Raw genomic sequence first — 22,210 nt, forward strand, 5'->3', positions numbered from 1 at the left:
AAACCCCAACCAGTTCTGGTGACTATTTTGGAATGAATCAACTGGACAGGGAGGAATGGCAGTATGACATGAAGTCATACAGGTCACCAGAACATCATTAAGTTACTGCCTCTCCTTCTGTGGGAGCTGCAAGTTTGATGATGCTGAATGTGAGAGTCTGTGAACATGTCTAGAGGGATTTCAGAAAAAACAAGTCCTTGCAGCACTCTCTTACTTTTCTAGTGATGTTGGAATTTGTTTCCCATTTTCAGATCCCTATGTTTTGATTTTTTTCCTAATGTTTTCATGGGTTTTGCCCTTTATCTATCACAAAAATTGTTCACAAAAGACTAATAACCACTTCATACTATTTCAGCGCTCAAATATGTTGTAAAAGACTTACTGTGAAATTGGCACCTTTCCAGCTGTAGGTGTTTACACCCTACACTGACACATTTGAATCATATGCCCTGACAAAAAGAACAATTTATTTATTTTCAGTTGCCATTGCATAAATAGGAAAATATCCAGAAGGAAAGATGTAGCAGAAGTCATAACTGTGTCTAAAGCCTATCTGAAAAATCCTGATGTGATGCAAATCTTTGAGTGTGTAACCAAGAGCCCTAGTCTGACATCTCCTCTGATGGCTTGGTGCTGGAAGGATGGCTCAGCCCGTCTGCTTCTGGTTTACTGCATGTGCCATTCGCACAAGCTGGTGGTGAAGTTCACATCTGACAGTTGTGTATATGACACTGGAATTCTGGAAACATTGTAAGGCTGGCATTAATGATAAATGAAAATAACATAGTAATGATGAATAGGTAAACTTCATGGCAAAAATACCCACTGCCAGTCTAGACCTTGGTCTGAGTTAGCGACAGGTTTAGCTGTTGAATATCTGACGTGGGAAAGAACTTGCAAGAGATTTCTGAAACATGTTCTTGAATGACGAGTGTTCCTTTGTGTTGCTTCAGTTTTGTGAGTGTATTCCAGCAGCTACAGCGTAGTCAGCTAATGAAATTAAAAATATGATCAGTACATAAGTAGATGGTTAGAGGATAAAACAGCGTCATACCTGTTATAAACTAAAAAACCACAAGCTAAATCTTCATGTTGGCACTATCTACAGAAAGGAAGAGTCTGAAAGCAGGGAATCTCAGCAGTCACCCAGGGACAGGTTGGGCATCAGACTGATCAACAAAATAATCATTTGGGTATTATTTCTCTGTAGCTCATACATGACATATTAAGGAAAGATCCGCCTTGACAGATGGTCCATAGGCTCGTCTCTCATAAAGCCAACAGGGCCATATCTCTACCTTTAAGTGGAAGAAGCACTACATTATTCTTTTCTACCAATTTAAAAACCAAAACAAAACAAAACAACAAAAACAAACAAACCAAAACATAATGAAATCTCCTTCTCTCACATCTCCATGCATAAGAAGTATAGTTATCTGCCCAACAATCATATGGGCTTTTTGAGCACAGGTAGTTACATCCTTATTCTAGATTCTGAATTATATATAGGTTCTTTCAAGCAAATCGTGACTTAAAATATGGCAGTTTTCTTTCCTACAATAATAATTCTAAAAAACCTAACAGCTTCATTACAGGATTCTGTGAAGTTGTAGATTTCAAACCAAACTTTTTTAAAAGCAAAACAAGAGCAGATTTTTCTGCAAATAGGTCTAATTACAATTGCTGTTCAACTGTTGTGAAATTATCCAACACTTGACTACCAATTTATCTGTTTCTAAAATTGACAGAAAGTAACAGTATTGTCTCTCTGCAAGGCAGTAGAAAATATTCATGGCCTTGCAAGACCTTTTCCCAGTGGAGAAGAAATCAATTAAATAGAATCTGAGTATACATTAAGTATAACTTAATTTAGATTCAGACATAAGCTGTATCTTGAGCATGAGAGTACTACAAGAGATAATATTACAACCTTATAGAACATACATAGTTTTCAAGCACCGACTCTGCTTCAGGTATTCAAGCACTCTGCAAGGAACAAATATCCTCGCACCACTCAGAACGTTACATAAGAAAAGTCACAGCAGCACTTTGCATATCTTCTAGAAACACACCATTTCTTTAGACTTAAGAGAGCCTGGAATATTCAACTAGGCAGGTTGTTATGCAATTTATATGGTCCAATTTGCTTCTAAAATAAGAGTACAGACCTCCTTTTTTGTATGTATGTAATATGCCATGTAGGAACTATAGGCATTACACAGATTTGGGGTTGGAATCTACACTGATTTCCAATATCCAGTAAGTATAGTCACTAAATTCCAACCCTGTATGTTCTTTCTTAATTTTCTTTCATTCAGAAACACCCTCAAAACAAAACAGATAACACAGCTCTATTTTAAGTATTCTTTTTGTTAAATTTTGTCCTCCTACAGCTTAATATTGCAGGCACAAAGAATACATGAAAGGGAGTAATAAACTTTAAAAGGCAGAGGCAGTGGAAATTTGCAGATGCAGATTTCTCATTCTCACACAGAGCAAATGTGATTGTTCCTCTTCATGAATTACAAGTGGAACACAGATTAGGTTTGCTATAAATCTTGGTGAACTCATTTATATGGTTATATTATTGCATATCAGAGTGATAATTCATGTGGCAATTGTAGAAATCACATGAACATTCAGCACCAAGTGATTTTTGCCAAACTTTCTTTCTTTAGCTCAAACATCGATTTGTATATTTTGATTTTGTCAGCGTAATTTTTAAACTGTTTATTTTTAAACTGTTTATTTTTAAACTGATAAATGGGGCTGTTTATTGCCACACGAGCTGATTATCGCACAACTGTTGGTCCACTGACCACCCTTATAATAACAAAGACAAGTCTTTATGGGTTAGTATTGCTCATTCCGGGTTAGCTTTGCAGTGTTCCTGCTGCTTGATAACAAAGAAAATACAAACTGCCTTGCAAAGCAGACAGGCTTTCCTACTGTGCATTTCCGATGTGAAGCTTTTGCTTTACGAACTGATTTGAACATTATCACTCACTTTTAAATGTTAAATGGTCAAATAAGCAAAAAGACTAGCAAACGCAGAACTCCGTCAATAGCACATACATCTTTTCACACAAAAAAGAAGCCGAAGTTAATCCTTTTCTAGTGCTTCAGACACAGCGATAGATATTTTTCCATTTAACTGAGTCATTTCTAGAGGTGATCCCCTGTTTTAAACCAATATATCCCTTGTTGCTCTGTGCACTTTGTTCAGTATATTTACTGACTAAAAGAAAAGCACTGGGCCATTAGGCACTGTCATTAAAATACGAAGCTACTGGAATCACGGACATCATACAGAAGGGAAGAAAACCAACCTAGCACCCCAGCCATCACACTAACTACAATAAAAGCTAGCCTTTGGCATTTATTCATCTTCGTGAGACATTGTTATTGAGTAGGTTCACACATTACATTTCATGTAAAATAGTACGTGCAGCAACAACATACGGCGTGGCGGAATTTTGAATATTGCACTAGTGATAAAGCCAGGAAACATTACTTAGATGCTGGAATTGGAACAGATTTGGGCTACATCAGAGAAGTTACTGTGCTACATCAGCTGTTCTGTGTGATAGGAATAACCTGGACCAAATGGGCAGAATGAGTTTTTAAGGCCAGAGACACCCCAGAAGTATAAAGGGCTTTTGAGCTGCTTTGACGGCGGCAGCAGCGGCGAGCAGGACAAGCTCACACTACGTGGGAAAGGAGCGTGCGAGATGCACGGGTAACAATCACAGGAAAAAGCATTCGCACTGATCAGGTTTCTTGAAGAAATCATTAGGGACAGTAACGGAAAGAAAAGCAGTGAGAAAGGGTGACATATAAAACTTTAGAGAGAGGCAAGCACAGCAAGTTGCTTTAAGTGACAGTAAACAGAGGCGCAAGCGCATTCACTCTAACGACACTGAGTTTATGGGATGCAGCCTTTTTCATAATCAGGCTTTTTCAAGTATCACATGGCAAAGCGTGAGGCAGAAGATTTTCTCTAACATAAAATTTTCCTTAATACGTGTATGATTTCCTTTGAAAGGGTTTCTTAGATTTCTAAACACGTCCTTGCTTAGGACTTTGGGTTTTGCTACTGTTCTATTGAATAGGTTAGAACCCATTCCTGCTTTCCTCAGAAATTATTATGGCACAGTAGTAGATGTAATTAAAAGAAAAAAGAGAAATAAAAAGTTTAAAAAAACCCAACAAAATAAGCCCCTGAACCCCCCAAACTAAGCAGTAATGGCATTCAACCTTTAAAACTGAATGATTCAAAGGCAGAGTAAAGATAAAGAACGAATGCATCTTGAATACATCAGGAAAGCAATATAAATTATTTCAGTAGAGATGGCACGTGCCCAGAATACCACAGAAAGAATTGGACCCTGGCTCTACTTTTCTGTAAAACATACATTTTTCATTTAATTTTTGTTTCTGCTCTGGAATATTTCAAAAATTTGAGAGCTGAAGAAAAAAAAAACCCAAAAAGAAAGAGAATTCTTTCCCCATTTTGTAATTACTAAGTTGTAGAAGCAGAATATGACTCCTCCCAAACACAATAGTTCGAAGGTTTTTTTCAACTAAAAGCTACTGTTTAGCCTGTGTATGGTTAAATCTGTTCTTTAAGAGAAATAAAAAGGATATTAACTGAAAACAATTTCTGAATTATATTTTTCCCCCTCTCTAGAATACTGATTTAAAATAATCAGGTAGGTCTGTTATTTGTGGATCTCATTAAGGGAAGAAAAAGCAAGCCTTGGATTTGTGAGTGACATGCATACTGGAACAGGACCCTGGAATTTCTATAAATTCAATGCAAAAAGGGGGTCAGATAACAAATACTCACTATAGCAGGTGATCTTTTTTTTTTTTTTTTTGCCCCACTGCTGAGGCTTTGTGGGCATTAATTCAAGTCCCTATAAGGCCAAGATACAATAAAGTGCACAAAATTTTGGTTATGATGATTCAGAGGCATTCTGATGACTTTGGAATAGTGTCATATGATGTATAAGCCATGGTCTATTTGTCACCTGCACAGATTAAGGTTGAAAAATGTAATGCTGTTGAAGTCAATGAAAAGTTCCACTGGCCTGAGTGGAAATAGGATTTACTGGGAAAAAAATTTGTAACTATTTCAGACAGAAGATGAAATTCAGAGTCTCCCTAGCATTTTAGGTTTATATTAAAAAGCACAACCATTAACATCTGTTCAAAGGAGACTACGACTGAAATATCAGCAGCATTAGATTAAGTCATTACACAAAGCAAAATAAAAACTTCAGAAAGCTTTAATACATATAGAATCTACTTGAATAAACAATATTTCAGGTAACCCTCTTGCCTGCTCAATTCTTATGTCATATGATCCTATTGGCATTTCCTGAATGGTGAGAAAATCCAATACTGTAGATAATAACTGCTAGTCTTTGATTCAAGTGCCAACCAGAACTCAGGCAGAGGAGGCAGTGAGCTGGTATGCAGAGTCAGCACTGTCAATCCCATTCTGGTTTTTGTATTTTCAAAGAATTAGGATCCAGGGACTGAAACCACATTCACATCTTTTAAAATATCTCTCTCTCTCTGTTCTCCATTTCTCCACTCCTTCTCTTTGAAGTCTTCTTTGACAAATAAATATTTATGTTCAATACACAATAGTGTTTCCTGAACAGTGCCCAGGGTGCTGTCTTTGCACAACTCACTTTCCCAGACCTGTGGGGACACCACTGGCAATTTTAAACCACAAAGAGAATTTGGCATGACACAGCAGTCTAGAAGTTGAATTCACAGTTGGTGATAATGAATAATGAACCTGCCATAGACGAATCATCCTGGACAAGGAAAACATTATGAGACCAAGGAATTAAACAACAAACAAAAATTGAAATTACTTTATACTATCACAAGAAGTTTAGGAAAGAGACTCCTTGCCTAACTCGTAGCCCATAACCTAAACCAAAAAAATTCCAAACAAAATGACTTTGCAGAGTCTGCCTGGAAGCAAAGTCCAAGTCATGAAAATTCCAACAAACCAGCAAGCTTATACCAACAGCCTTCTTAAGCAACCCCAGCAAACAGAGAGAAAGATCAACTCACGTGTTGACCTAACCAACAAGTACCAAGCATTGAGGATCTCTGCTTTGGACATTGAGTTCTGGACCTGTCCCTCAGCTGGTCCAGATGGCAGAACACCTCACCTGTCTTATCAGGAGCAGAGCAATTTCCAGCAGCATTAGGACTGGAGTGCTGTAGCAAACTGTCTCAGACACAGAAGAATTTAGAGGAGAGGCACCAGGACCTGATGCTATCTCTTAAAGTACAAATTTATGTTAGTATTGCACAAAGCTTTCACATTTTACCCACTTGTAGCACATGAAAAAACACCTGGCTGGAAACGTAGCAATAAATACATATATTCTACCACTGAGGTACTTTCTGCTTCTCACTGAGTCAGAACCACATAGAGCTCACAACAGCCTTGTTATAACATTTTAGAACATGCTTCATGCAGAAACACTTGTCTTTACGACACTGAAGTTCTACTGCACCTGGAGAGGTTTCCTTGGAGCTTTGGGCCAGAGGAAACAATAGAAACCACCACAGACAGCCTCATCTCTCCTTCATACCAGCAGTCCTCCCATGCTCTACTTCCCTGGCACACCTGAGATATCTGAAATTAGTTCCAGCTGTGACTGGGTTGAATGGCAGCAATTTCCTGGGAGTGATTCACTGTTTCACACATTCGATTTTTCTTAAAACAAACCAGCCTTTTCTTAAATCAAAATCTGCTGTTCCTCATCAGATAAATCAGCCCCTCAGCTATGGTAAAAAGCTATCAGCTTTTATCCTTACAGAAAAAGCAAAGGCAAGGCAAATCCGTGTTCAAGCACAGAAATGAGAGAGGTGTAATTCATCCTGTTGTTCTATGGTATATGTGTGCATGCATACTATAGGCTGAGTTTAATATATTATTGCATTAAATAGGCAAATGCCTAGGGTCTGACACGGGGTAAAAATTCTTATCTATCGAGTAATGTATACACAATTCCTTGATATACAAGTCATAGTATCCGTGTACAGGACAATGAGATACTTCTCCTGAAAACCATATTTCTCATCTTTTTTATCTCCTGTTTCCATTTCGACTGTTTTTCAGTTGACAAACTGTGATACTACCATAAGTTTTCTTCTCCAAAACACTAGCTAGAGAAGTCCATCCCTTTCCCCAGGCAGCTTTGGGAGCTTGACCTTCTTACACCTTCACCTTTGTGAGAGAAATCCCTACCTCCACCTGCCAGCTGACTCTTCTGAAGTCTACAGTGCAGATAAAGGAACCAGCAGTTGAGCCTTGGCCTCCCAATTCATTTTTAGCTCTCTAACCGTCAGAATATCTTTTATTTGAAGGAAGTTTAGTAAGTTCATACCTTCCCTTACAAGAACACAATTTGTTCCAAGAAAGAAAAAAGAAAAGAAAAAACATCCAAGACTAATATGAGTGTCTATGACTACTGATCTGTAAAGATACTAAAAATTCTAATGAGCTTATGGCAGTAGCTTTACTTCATTTGCCTCTTAAAATCTCTTCTTAGCTTAGTTGGCAGCAATGATATAAAATCTTACACATGATAGATCTTCCTGGCTCTTACCAGTTGTATCATTTGAGCTAGGTATAAGAAAGGCTAGATGAAAATGAGGTTTAGAATACTCTGCATCAGGTTTGTCCAAGTGTTACAAGAACAGTTGGGACTTTCTGGGGTGTCTGATATTCTAATCATTTGATATGGTGTGAAGCACTCATTTGGATAATCTTAACCATAATAGTAGAAATATATCTAAGAATTAAAATATATGCATTTTTTATTTTAGTGAAAAACAGACCAGGACAACCTACTTACAGCCCTGAACAGATTGGATGAATAGATATTCAGCTCAGTCCCTGAATTCAGTTCAGGTACTAGCGGAATATAAGCTAATATAACTTGGGGAAACTAGTCTAAATAGCCATTTAATAATAAGAGAGGTGGAAAATTCTCAGAAAAATAAAACGTTAAAGAAGCATTATTTTCACATTCATTTTAGTTTCAAAACTACTTAATTTTAAGGTTCCAATTCAACAGGGCTTTTAGATATAGTTACCAGCAAATTTAAGTAACTGTATTGTCTTTTCTTTACATCAACTAATATGCTTTAACAGAATCAACAGATATGACAGGAAATATTGCATGATCCAATTTTGATTTTACCAGTTTCTCTATTTAGTATAAACACTAACTACTGCTGTGTTTTTAAAATGTAACTTGGAGTGGAGTTTTTAGCTCTGAGCAGTAGTATTTGTTTTTCTCAACCTATTAAAGTGACTTGGAACAAATATATACCTCTACCTTCATGCAAAAAACCCAAATGATTATTTAATGTAGTTATAAAGAGAACCCACTGAGAACCACATGACTGTCTTAGGCAATGATTTAAAAAATCTTTTTGTTCTATCTGCAAATAATTTTCCATGATTCATCACATGACTTGTTATTCAAGCCTTTTCCAGAGGAACTATCAGACTCATAAATTATTTAATGGTAATTCTGTGTTGAACATGTTTCACCCCACTTCATACTACTGGTATAATCACATTTTTGACTAGAAATAATAACTCAACCCTTCTTTGACAATCAGAGTGAATCACACTGGGTTTTTTAATAAACTGAAAGATGAGTAAAGCTAGAAAGAGAACTAAAACTACATCCAGAACCTATAAAAACAGAGAATCACAGTAATATCTCTGTTCTTTGTGTTTCACTTTGAGCTGTACATATAAATCATGTATTCAAAACAAAAAAGGAGGAAAATTTTAATAAACAAGGTTAATATGTAAACCCAAGCAACTGCATCATTCTTTTAACTATTTACCAGATTTGTCTTGAATAAGGCTACATTTAAAGCTTAGACAAGAAAGAAAAAAACCCCTTTTCCTACGGGGCACATGGAACCCAATAACTTCTTCATGCTTAATAATCTTGTATGTGAGGGACCAATCTAATTTGTGGAAACGAATTGTACCTTAGGGATATGTTATTTCAACCCAAACTGAATATATTATTCATTCTACAAAGTAGCAATAAAGATTATATAAGATGTAATTCATTATTTTTCTAAATGTTCCATAATTCCACTGGGAGGTGAGACTTAAATAGCTTACAGGAAGCCTACCTTAATTAGGTTGCTTTTCAAATCAAATATAATATAATTTTAACATAAAAATGTCACTCAAGGGAAGTATTCCATTTACAAGGATGATTAATGAAATTTAAAGGAAAAAAAAAAGAGAGAGAGATCCATGGGTAATACAACATGTGAAGGAATCTGAGAGGGGGAATGATGCACGTGTAAATGGACGGGTACAAATATGCGACTAGCTATGAGCTATATACAGATATCCGTCTCATATTCATGCATGCCTACACACGCTCACAGAGAAAGGCAATTTGTTACCAGAGCAACCACGGTCAGTTGGTTTTTTGTCCTCCATCAGAATTGGTTTGCATTTTTGTTAACTTATTTTAGCTACGAGAAGCTCAGAAGAATTTATTGTATAAACAGATTTGTTTAAACTTAGTACTTATGTTTACATTTGCAAGAATGTCTTTTCCAGCATTATGATGAAAAAAGGAAGAAAATTAAAATATTTTTCAGAGATTTACAAACAGTTCATTGTAAGACACTGAAGTTATAATTGAGGTACTTCGCCTCAGTGGTGCTATTAAAATATTGATGTGTATGCCATAGAAATAGTCATTGCCTTTTCTGTGTATAGAGAAACGCTTCAGTTTCTCAGATCCCAGAATGAAGTAATTTCCATAAATATTGACTTTTAATGAGGGTAGTGGTCAATGATTTAATTTGTAGACTGCAATTCCACTGTAATTTAAGAAGCAACAATAAAAGTTGAAATTTAGGAGCTTTAATTCTTGGTGTATCCCTTTCTAAAGACACTTAGTACTAAGTTGTATAAGCCTTCAAACAGCCTTTAAATGAAGTACTGGAATTCCACTATTACCATGCACTTGGAACACGCCAGGTACCCAGCTGCAGTTGAATTTTCTGCAATTAGGCAGCAAAATTTGAAACTTCTGGCCTTACCTTCTCTGCATCTCAGTTAACACAGTAGAAAACGTACTCTAGGAAAATGTAAGCATTCAAAGATTTATACATCCTAGGTAACCGCGGTCCTTGGCTGGAAGATGCTGTTATATGATACGCTCACAATTCCTTTTTCCTATCAGGCAAGAAGCTCATTGAAATGAAGAGGTGTTTTGATCAAACAGTGAGTGAGGGAAGCAAAAGCTATGATTTTATTCCCTTTTTTTCCTCTTGTCATCTTTTTTTTTTTTTTTCCCCTGTGAAAATGGGTAAAAGTTTGTGAGTCAAATCAAACACAGAATACAGTGTACTGTGATAGGACCACTCACATCTTCTAAAGAAGAAACAGGTCCATCCTGAAAGTCTGGTCTTTACTTAAAACAAACCAGACTAATGTATTTCATTAATTACAGTCTGTTCATCGGAGAGACTTTTTCAGTAAATAAAAATAATATTTCCTCCAGAGAAATGACATATATGAAGTGGTTAGGGGCTGCAAGCAGTATTTTTCCTCACAAATGGCAATAGGGATTTTGTAATATGATTTCACATACAACTCAGATATTTTCATATATATTGTTAAGAAGTACTGCACTAGATCTGTGAAAAAAATGTTATCAGTTTTTGGCATGGTGAAAGACTACAATTTTTAATCAATTCTGGGTCAATCTTTTTCTAGTTTGCTTAGAACAAACAACAGATGTTGTTTTGAGTCAAATGAAACTTTGTTTGTAGCCATATATTTTAACCTTAAAATGTGCTATTTAGTTTTAGGCAGTTTTCTAGAAGAAAAGTTATTTCAAAATTTTTAAAAAAGCCTTTATGTATGTTTCTTTTCCAATTTTAAAATGTCTTTCTGGAATTCTAGTTGACTTTTTTTTTTTTTTTTTTTTTTTTTTAAGAGGTAATGCACTGTACTTGCCAAATAAAGAAAAAAAACCTACTCACAACTTTGTGCCAGTCTATACGGATCTGCACACCCCAGTCACCTTGGACATTTCACCCAGCTGCAGATACCTCTCTGTTTCATCGCCTGCAGAAAGTGACTGCTACTCACTGCCAATGAATGAAGCATGTCAAACAGCAATCTGTCGATAGTCTCAAAAAGAAGAAGCTGTAGTAATAAGCAATTATGAAACCTTGAGAGACTTAGAAATAACCAGGACTCTCTTGTTAATGAACAAAAATCAATTAATCAGTTCCACATAGCAATTTGTAAAGCAAATAGGTAGAGTGACGGGTTGTCATGCACAAGCGTCATGTACCCAAATACTGATTACATACTTTATAGTATAATGTTCTCTAGGTGTATTACAATGCAGATTTAAAATAAATTACATCCTTTGTTATGATTAATATTTGATCTACTTAACGATATTTGACAGATGCCAATCTTTTTTCTTTATTTTTTAATATTTTCTTCTTATATTACATCTTCCCTGAGTCTATTTTTAGCCTGCTCTAACCTATTTGCTAAGCTGTCCTTTTCCCTATGGAAAGCACCAAAATATTAAGGACTGAAGCATTGTGGACACATCCCAGTCATTCCATAGTAACAGCTCCTGACATCATCGCCCAGCAGAGCTTCCAGCACATATGAAAGATCCTTTACTATAGTTGAGAAGAGCCGGGGAAAAAAATAGCCTCTCAGAGCCCATCATGAGCACCTTTAGCATTTGGATCCACAGATATGCATATTCATCAATCAACTCTTCCTCTTGGGCACTGATTGACTTTATGACCTGAGGAGGAAAAACAGCTTTTGATACCAACACAGAAAGTTCTACAGCAACCATCTGACCTCTTGTGCTGATAATAGGAAACTAATAGCTACTGGCTGAAGGAAATTAAAGATATTGCTCCTTTACACGCTGACGATGATGTCCTCTGAGCTAAGGTGAACACGTCTCAAATGCACTCATGACATTACTGCTTACTGCTAGTTATTCCACACATGGCCCCTTCAGCTCCACATCTTCTCCTAGGAGAACTCTTTGTTGTCCCAGCTGTGCAGTTCTCACCTGATACCCTAGAATTGGCTCCTCCTCAACCTGGAATATTCTCACAGGTTTATAGGCCATCTTCTCCAGCTCAATGAACTGCCTCGTAGCCTATCAGGGTCACAGCACATGTATGATGCTTTGTGCAGGCATGAGGTTATAAGCCTTTGGATGTAGGGTCATTGCAATATGAGTGCACATCTCCACCTATGGAATGCAGAAGGTCCATATGGAACAGGTCCATTAGGGGGCAAGGGAAGAAGAGGCGGCGTGGTGGATAACAGTGGCCTCCTCCTCCCCAGGGGACAACAAAAACATTGTGCAAATGAGATTATACAAACATACAAGTAAAACACTGTCTGCCCATGTCTTGCAGCAGTCTCAGACCTCCCACCACCTTCTGCTTCGCAAGCTCCTCAAGCTAAGTAAGGGCCACAACATCTGTACTAGTTGCTTCCAAGACAACCTCAGGGGACTTGTAAGGGCTTGAGGGAAGGGGGAAGATCAATATACCAATTTGCAAAGCTCTTTTTATTCCTGAATATCTCTCTGCTATGCTTGGGAGTGCAGGGGACTTACTGATCTCCAGTTCTGTGTTCTTATTTTTAAGGAGCAAGTAGTTGTGGGTTTTTTTTTCAAGTATCTTAATAACAAAACAAGTATTTGAAATAAAATATGGAGGTTTATATTTTCCATATTCAGATTCTGCTATGGTCAGTATAGTTTAGGTAAATGGGGGTTACCAGGGAATAGGGAGAGGGGAAAAATAGAATTTCTGGAAGAAATATTTTCAAAGGAAAGGAGATATTTCAGTTTTCGGTTTTTATTTCCTATGATTTTACAGCCTGCTCTTTGATTTTCTGTGCAAGAAACAGTCTGCCTGTCTTATCTGTAAAAGAAGATAAGGGCACATCACATCATAGTATTTTGAACCAACTCTTAGCCTTAGACTCTGCTCTAAGGTCTCATTATTCCCAGAGGATATAGATAGAAATGTCTGTCTCAGGGGTACAATTTTTTTTTTCCTTCAAATTATATGACAAGTCTTTAAGAGAAGTTATTTGTCCATTATGCTACAATATGTCTAGAAATGGTATCCATCATGACTGAGGAAAAATCATTCATTTTCAGACCTGTCAGTCTAAGCAGACAAAATAGGTAGGCATCTCAGCATGGAAAAATAGAGGCAGCTCATCCTCCATTAAAGTTTAGCACCATCAAGGGCCCTCTGACATCCAGTAAGTTAGTTCTTCCTTCCTAGCAGTTACTTTTACTTTTTTAACAGGAAGTTCAAGCTCAGAGTTGGAGTACAGCTATTTTAACTCTGATAGCAAGAGAGAGCTGAAAAAATGGAAAAGCTCAAGTGCATACTCAACCTATACCTCTGCTGTGCATGAAAACAAGCCGGTAGAGTCACACGCTCATGGTGTATCCCTTGTTTGTGATATCCCAGTGAAAATGAAGCAGTAAATGGTTAGTACAAAAATTCAGAATAGAGGATAATGAAACAATATTAGGCAGGTGCAGCAAAATCATTAAGTTTTGGAACACATAAAGACTTGTCATATAATGTGATGATGGTGTTAACTGCTTCTTGGACGGAAGTTTACACCATATCCCAGCAGCTCACAGAAACTACACTGCTGTCGGGAAGCAAGCTATGATAGTAAAAGTTACATTAGTCTGTTTTGTAATATAGATTTTTACATGCATCCTTTGATCAGATTACCTAATTAAAACATTTTTTAATGGTTTAAAATAAAATATGAGAAAATTATCCAGTTTTTAATGAGAAATCTAGTTGCACAGGTGAGATAGAGAAATTGTGTTAACATCAGCTAATGGGTAACCCTTCCTCCCCTCCACCCCCAAACATGCATAGCTTTATGCAGCAAAAGAGAAACTTAATCTTGGGGATATTAGACATCTTTTCCTTCTAAGATGTTTGTTTGTTTCTACAGATGACTCTGAACATGTTGAGCACAGGATCTGAACATTAAAATTCCACCACCGTCCCTCTACTGCCACTTGGAAATCTGTGCCAAAGAACTCCAAATGAAACTGTAACAGGACAATACGCCAAAGGAGTGAATGCTGCATATGCTACAGAATCTTGTCTCGTAGTGAACCTCCTCTTGGAATCACGGTATTTTTAAGCGTTCATTTGCAGATTGTTCCATATATAACAACAAGATAGGAAGCAAATACTCAAGACCTTAATCCTAACCCTTCATGGCTCTCATCTCTTTACTACAATTTCTCATCCAGTACCACAAGACCACAGTTCCGGCAAGAGAATTCCCTATTAACGATGGTTTGATTCCACAGTATAAATTTCTTATAAAAAAACCCTAAATAAGTAAAAGTATTAGCTGAACTGGAGGGTTAGGTCTACCAGCTTACAGCAGCAGAAACATAGCGCTTCATGCTTCACTTATTATAGGGAGGAAATAATTCTCACCAAAGGGTGGTTTGAAATTCATAAATGCCATTTCTTTAATTTAGCCTGTCCTTATAGTAATGGACATTAAAAAACCAAACCAAACTAAAATACAAAACCAACAAAAAAGAAGGTTTGAATTAAAGCATCTTTATCACACAAAAACATGTACATCAAAACAAATTGCATGTGTAATTGTATTTTGATCATGTTCTTATTATCTATTATAAATCTTGTGTCTGAGTATAGACATTGTACAATTACTTTCTACATTTGGCATAATTGTTTTGATCTTAAATGTTATTCATTCTAAGAGAAAAAGGCAGTAGATAATACTATATAACAAAGTAAGCATTTATGAGTAACGATGCTGCTCAACAAACCCATTTTCATTTTCCCATTTAATAACTACAGAGCTACTGTAACGGTAATGTTATGTGTGTGGCCAAAATTATATGGCAATTGCTAATATAATCATACAGCTATGGTAACTGCAATTCCTGAGAAGTGAATCAGTCTAAATAAAAAATGCTGTGTATCACCTGTCTGTAGCCAAATATTCAGTTAATAATATTTCAATCTGAAAAAATAAATTATTAGGCTTTTATATCACAGTAGGTGGCATCCAGTTCACCTAATTTTAGCCACCAGAAAGTGAGGAGTATAGTCTAAATCTAAAATATCAATTTATTGCACCATCAATTACCAGAAGATAATTAATTCCTTCTTAAAATAGGTGAGCTGAATTGTCCTCTGGAGAACACATTCACCAACTACAGATCAGTTCCAGATGAGTTTTGTAGACTAGGCACCTAACTGAAACATAGGTATCGGCTAAATATTCTCAGACGGGCTTTTAGACTTTTGAAGCCAACCACTTGTACATCATATATTCTGTATGTTTTGACTTCCCTCTAACAAATAGCAATTTCAATTACTCAAAAATTCTGAATTCTCAGAAAACCCTCTGAAACACACTGATAATGAGAATAGAAAAACAGCCTAGCAGACCATTGATATCCAATACCTCCCAAATAGAAGGAAAATTGTTGATTGATATACATAGGTGATCCAGCTGGTGAGCTCTACCACACACTGAAGAAGAAAGGAATAATCCCAACATTGGAAAATCAGCCTTGTGTCGCCGAGCTTAGGGAGCTTTGCATACTTGTCTTACCAAAGAGAAGGCTGAAGAAGGGCTTGCTCTACCCTGAGCAGGAGGGACAAGTATATCAGTCAAGCCGAGCAGCAATTCTAATACCTCCCTGCAGCATCCACAGTTTATCATCCTATCTTCATTTGGGAAAACCCCCAATGTTTCCGAAAAGAGAGGAGAATCCAGCAAGTCATAGTAAAATAATATTCCTATGGAAGGGGAAACAAATATTAATTTCTGATTGGTCAGGTGACTAAATGAGGCTCTGAAGCATGAGACTAATAAATGTTATGTTTTTTGTAAAACTAAGTGTTATGAGAGCATTCAGAGCAAAAAGAATGTGTCACTAATGCCCCAGGGAGATGCAGTAGACCACCCAAAAGATTCAGAATGATTCCTCAGTACACATAGGCTGCAGATTTCTTCTGGAAAGCTGAATTAAATCATACACATCTCAGATAACTGTTCCAACTCACATCGAAGATTCTGAATGATAAGAAGTTGGATCTTTGCATCATCTGTCCAACTGCTAGGAAATCATATCCTAATTAGGCACTGAATTTCTCTAACAGTTTACAGTCCTTGGACAGAAGGATCTTCATGCCTTACACTATTTAAATGCATCCATGTCAAAGCTCTTTTAAAGAGAGAGCAAGTCTTCTCTCACCTTCCCCTTGGATAAGGCCACTCTTCACAACATAAGGTTTTGTATTCCAAATTCTGGATACACTTTGTGAGTTTCCTTTATTCCCACTTTATTATTTTAATATTTCTTTTGAACGGTGGTAGTTTTAGTACAGCCAGGAAAAAAAGCAAAATCTTGTCATTACCTAAATTTATTTTTTTTTAGCTTGTTCATTTTTAGGGTGTATTTCTTGAGTTAATTCCAAAGTGAATTTCAACAGTATATCTACTCACAATGACCATTAAAAACGTTTTTAACTTACTATATTTCTATACAAGAGCTCCAACTTTGTAAGCACAGCGTAGTCTTCATTTTGAAATGCATATCATTATGCATATCAGTATTCAATTGTGACCATTTAATTAAGTACTCCAGGTCATTCTTAAGACCAGATGTACTGGAAGAAAGGAGGAAGATATTAATGGAATTATAACTTCTGCCCTGAGAGAGGATGGGTTGAAGCAGTGAATGTGCTCCACTTGCATGGCTGCTATTGAGCAGCCTCTTCAATCAGGTCATCATCTGAATCCATACCTTGTTCTGCATTAGTATCCCATCCTTCTCATAATTTCTTACCCCAGAAATGTTGTATTATTTGCAAACTTCATATATATGACTCCACATATTCTCTGTATGTCTCCAGCAAATATTAATTGCTCAGTAACAGCCCAGTACTTTCCTTTATGCCCATTAGCAACTTAAATTTGTCTCCTATGAGCGAGTAATTTTTAAATTTAATCTGCAAAATACCCTATTATTCCATGTGATGAGAGCTTTCAATCACAAAGAAGCTGGAGAAATCCAGATATTATGATACTGTCTGTTTTGACCAGGTCTTCAAGCCTGTCAGAACAGACAAATACAGAAAGGAATGTTTGAAAAGACAAATCCCACAAAACCAGACAAGTAATGTAAGAATCAGCATTTTAATAATTAGGCGTCTAAAAGTCCCAACTCAATTGTTCCTTAATTTTATTTAGAATCAAAATCAATTTAGTTGATATAGAATTCCCAGGTCACGAGTTTCACCTTACCCAGTACTAGTACCTCAATCTTTTGTGCAACCCTTGTTTTCTTGTTAATGTTGATATTAATTGTGGTCTAGGACTACACAGTTTTTCTATGACTCCGGGATTTATGTCACCTAGGCTAGATGATTACACATGGTATACTTTTAGTAAATGTTTCTTCTCATCCACCCCAGTTATAGATGAGAACTTTTCTATTTCACAAGACCTGCAAACAGCTTCTTTATTTCAAATTCTGGCATAGTTGTTATTCCTTACACAGGTTTTACAATGCTGTTTTAAACCCAAACACTATTTTTTTTCTTTAAAAAAAAAAAACAACCAAACCCACCTTTCTTTTTACTTAATCTATTCACTACTGATATCCCGGTTCTATTTCTTCTCCCCCTTAGTAATTGCATGAACCTTTTAAATAGTAACTTGTATTTACTGCTTTTCCCCTGGTTTTATATCCCTTATCCTGTTTCATTGCTATTCTATTGTTTCATTTCGACCTAGATGACTGCCTTGCACATGGTAGCTTTATTTAGAGAACAATGTAGGGCATAAAACATATATGCTAAATTTAATTCTTTCCAATCTGTGTGGTTAACAATATAGTTAGTATTATATATCTTTGTATCTATTGGAGCAAACATTCCTACTCCTTTCAAAAATCAGGATTACCGATACTTTTGTTGATTAAGATAATGCAGCCCTCTTTGCTCACAATGCCCAGTTTGGTCCCTAACCCAACTCAGGCTCTTCCATATGAGCAAAAGATTTTATACACACGTGGCTTCATAGCTGTGTGACTTGCTTTGCAGTTTCTGTGGATTTGCTTAATCTTGCTGTAGCTACTTGCTTAAGTATGGATCTGCAAATAATATTTCACTTCGGTTTTTAATTTAATTCTTAAAAAATGGCTTAATAAAGTAACAGAGATTAAACATATTGGAAGGAGTGATTTTTTTATGGCAAAATAAACATTTCCCATTTAAGTGACAATTCAGTAGGCTGCAAAAATAAATAAGACTACAGATAAAAATACTAGGGGGAAAAAAAGGATATTTTGCCAGTCATGAACTATTCCCATCTGTCCAAGCTGTAGCTATGTACGAGTGGAAGGACAGGCTGCAAGAGCATTTCAGCTCTCTGAGCTCCTCAACTCCCTTTCCTCCCTTCTTTTTCGGCCAAGGTTTCTAGCAAAGGTTCGTGTTCTCAGCGCATGCTGCTTCCTGGTCCACGTTCCCCTGTTTTTAAGTGGTGCTAGAGAGAATAAATGGATAGCAGAACAGGAGCTGAGGGCAGGATCAGAGAGAGCAGGCTGTAAAATCCTTGAGGGAAGAGAAGCTTCACAATTGTTAAATTGTTTTTCTCTGTACAACAGAAGAGATAAGACTTGATTTTATCTGAATGCTCTCTGGACCAATTGTTTTTCCCTCTCCTTGTCCTTACAATACCTTTACACAGCTTTGAAGTCAGATACTTAAAGAATCTTAGCAACTTTCTGCCATTTAGGACACGAAAGGCTTTGGGGCAGCTACGAAATGTTATTTAAGGGCAGAATCTAACCTTCATTGTTTTGCTGTGTGGTTAGCATGAGCTTTATGGTGGATTGAGCTTTCAATGAATCCACACTTCAGTCATACACAATTACAGGTAATTTACTAACCAGGTTTACATGTTTTGCGTGGTACTCACAAACTCCTCCACTGAACTGGGAAAAAAAAAAAGTATATATAAATAGGCTTGAAATTCTTTGATGCAAGTACCATAGTTTTGTTCATAATTCACTGCAAATCTTTGTACCAAACATTAAGAATCTTCATCCACGTTCAGCCAAAATGATCACCCCCCCAAAAAAGGAAGATAAATTGTGTATGAAAATATTAAGTTTGCACATATCTCTATCCTCCTTTACTCAGTTTAAAAGAGATTATTTTCACAAGCCCTATTATTTTTCTTGGGAACAGAGTAGAAAAGATGCAGTAAGGAAATTCCTTATTATATGGAATCTCTAGCCAGGGATTCCCATACTGTAAAAGTACTCTGAAATTCAGTTCTTTATAAATCAGAGTATCAGTCATTTCTAATTCTTGTTTGGATTTGACCTGAATACCTTTTCTGTCCTTCCAATACTTAATGTTGTATAATCTTTATTAAAGTCACTTTTGAAAGTATTTGAATTTGAACATAAAGTCTCTTAATAATAATTATCTGATACAGCATATGAATACTGAATATGAACATGATGCTACTTGATACTCTGTTTGCCTTGTTACTTTAGAAGCTATTTAAGTATGATATAAGTCTTGAAATAAATTAGTCATACAGTAATGCTTAGGTAACAGCTTCTTATATATAAGAAGGCAAAAAGAATCTGCTCCTCAAAGATTAGCTTGCTGAGAGTTAATTGTGCTTCAGCAACTGCTGTGCAATATAGCAATATCCAAATTCATTTTAACCCTACTACTTACTGGTAAAACTATGTATAGCAGGCTTAAACTCAGAAAAGGCTCTTCAGCTCTGAGAAATGAGAAATATAAACTTGATCTAACATTTTTTCTCTCTTTTTCTTTTTTTTTTTTTTTTTGTGTACAGATTTACAAATCACAGAAATTTGCTGAATAACAGTATATTTAACCTTCCTCATTAAGAAGTTATTTTTATTTGATTAAGTACACATGTTAATGTGAAATTGAAAGATGTCCATTCTGAGCTCAGAGTGGGTGGCCAAGAAATTTTACAATTTACTAAATTCAGTAATTTATACTATGACCGAGAGCTCAAAAAATGCAAAAGCTTTTCAACAGACAGAAACTTTTTTTGGGTTTTTTTTTTTTTTCTCATAGGAGAAGACAAGCAAGGTGCAGAAAAACAGAATGTAGAACATGTTATCAACAGAAACAAAATAACAGGTATATTCAGGTATAGCAGATATAGCAAAACACCACTATGATATTTTAAACTTACTTGAAACAAAGACATCAGTAATTAAAAAGAAGTTGACAATTATCAAGGAAAACTCTTGGCTAAGGTATTAGCTATCACTAACAAGGTTAGGACTTGATAAGAGACGGATGTGGTTAAATCTATCCATAGACACACTCCATCATTCATCCAAACGGAATAAACATCTCACGTGGTATAGGATAAGATACTTTTCTTTCTGTGCTACAAGTTTCTTAAAACACATTTAGGAAAAAACCACAACTGAAACATAATCAACAAAAGCAAATCGAGGTAGAGGAATGAGAAGCAAAATGCATAGGGGCATAGTTGGAATGCATTAATTCTTAATAACTCTTGAAATATTTGCTGCCCAAATTTTCTTTTACTATACTCTCCATTTCACTAGAGCTTTTTTTATATGGCTAATGAATGCGCATTCAGTATGGCCTCTGAGAAAAATACTTCTTCAAGTTAGAACAGAACTGTTAGAGAAACACTACACCAATCCTATTCCCCAAACTAGCTAACGGGAGCATGGTGGGAGTCTATCGCTCTGGCTAGTTAGAGCTTAACTCGGAGGCTGCAGTCTTCGAGGAGGCTTCCTTAACCAGAGGCCACAATGGCCTCCGGAACACATCAAAAATGGAAGCAAGAAATGGATTTGAGTCATCTTTTTGCTGTCAGCTGAAGGACTGACTGGATGAGAATGTCCATTGAGTATTTGTGGTTTTCTACTGAAGAGAAACTCATTGTGTACTCTCCTAAGTCTATTTCTCCCCTCTTTGCTTGTCCAGTCAGTATATGAAAGGCCTGAAAGCTGTCTTGTTTCTCCAGAGTTTTCATCAGAGCTGCTCTCTCTAAAGCTTTTCAGAATGAAGCCATGATGGATGGAGACTTGAGTAAAAGCCAAAAGGTGTTTAGAAGGAAATGGTCTATGGACAGAAAGTGCCAGGCCTGAGGTAATTGAAAGAGTAAGGTGGTTTTGACAACCGCAAGGGAAGCAAAAGAGAGAAAACTCAAAAAACGTTGAAGTGAATCCTTAGGCAGCTGCTTTTTGTTGTTGTTTTCCATTTTTTTCTGAAGAACCGGACTGGCAGAAAGCAGTCAGGGGATCCTGCTAGGCTAGAAGTTAAGAAATGAACCTCTGAGCTTTACTGGGAGTTTTTCTTTCTACCCTTCCCAATACACTGATTCTAACTGCTCAAAACCTGGATCAAGCTTATCTGAGCCCTTTGTCAAGCTGAAATTTCTTTCACCGTATGCTCTGCATGTGCTAACTTCCCTACTGCAGTGTTTGTCTCAAAACATTTGAGAGATTTACATTAAAAGCATGTTGGTGAAACAAAATGTCTTGCAGGATTAAACTTTATTAAAGTAGCTATTGAAATGAAGTCTTATAAAAATTAAATAAAACATCATATAAAATTCAGCAACTGTGCGTCTGAACAAATGTATAACACTCAAGGCAACTTGCAAATCTGTTTCAAACATTTGCTTAAACAAGGTGACAGATACATTTAAGATAGCATACAAATATAGCATAATATAACATAGCATACAAATATATCTCTATCATTGTTGCTTTTCTTTTTTTGTGAATATTTAATCTTCGCATATTTATAGCTTATTCAACTTGTATTTTCTAAAAGCAATGTGTTGGTTTTGCGTGGCAAGGTTTTGCCACAAGCATGATGAAAATGAAATTACATTCAAATATACTAATTATAAAAAGCACAACCACCATTCATAGTGTACTTTGCTACACTCAACCTAGCTGCAGAATTACATTTATTTTGTGAATTTTACTCATATTCATGAACCGTTTCAAGACAG

Source organism: Balearica regulorum, chromosome 11 (assembly GCF_011004875.1).
Source record: "Balearica regulorum gibbericeps isolate bBalReg1 chromosome 11, bBalReg1.pri, whole genome shotgun sequence".
Taxonomy (NCBI): Eukaryota; Metazoa; Chordata; class Aves; order Gruiformes; family Gruidae; genus Balearica; species Balearica regulorum.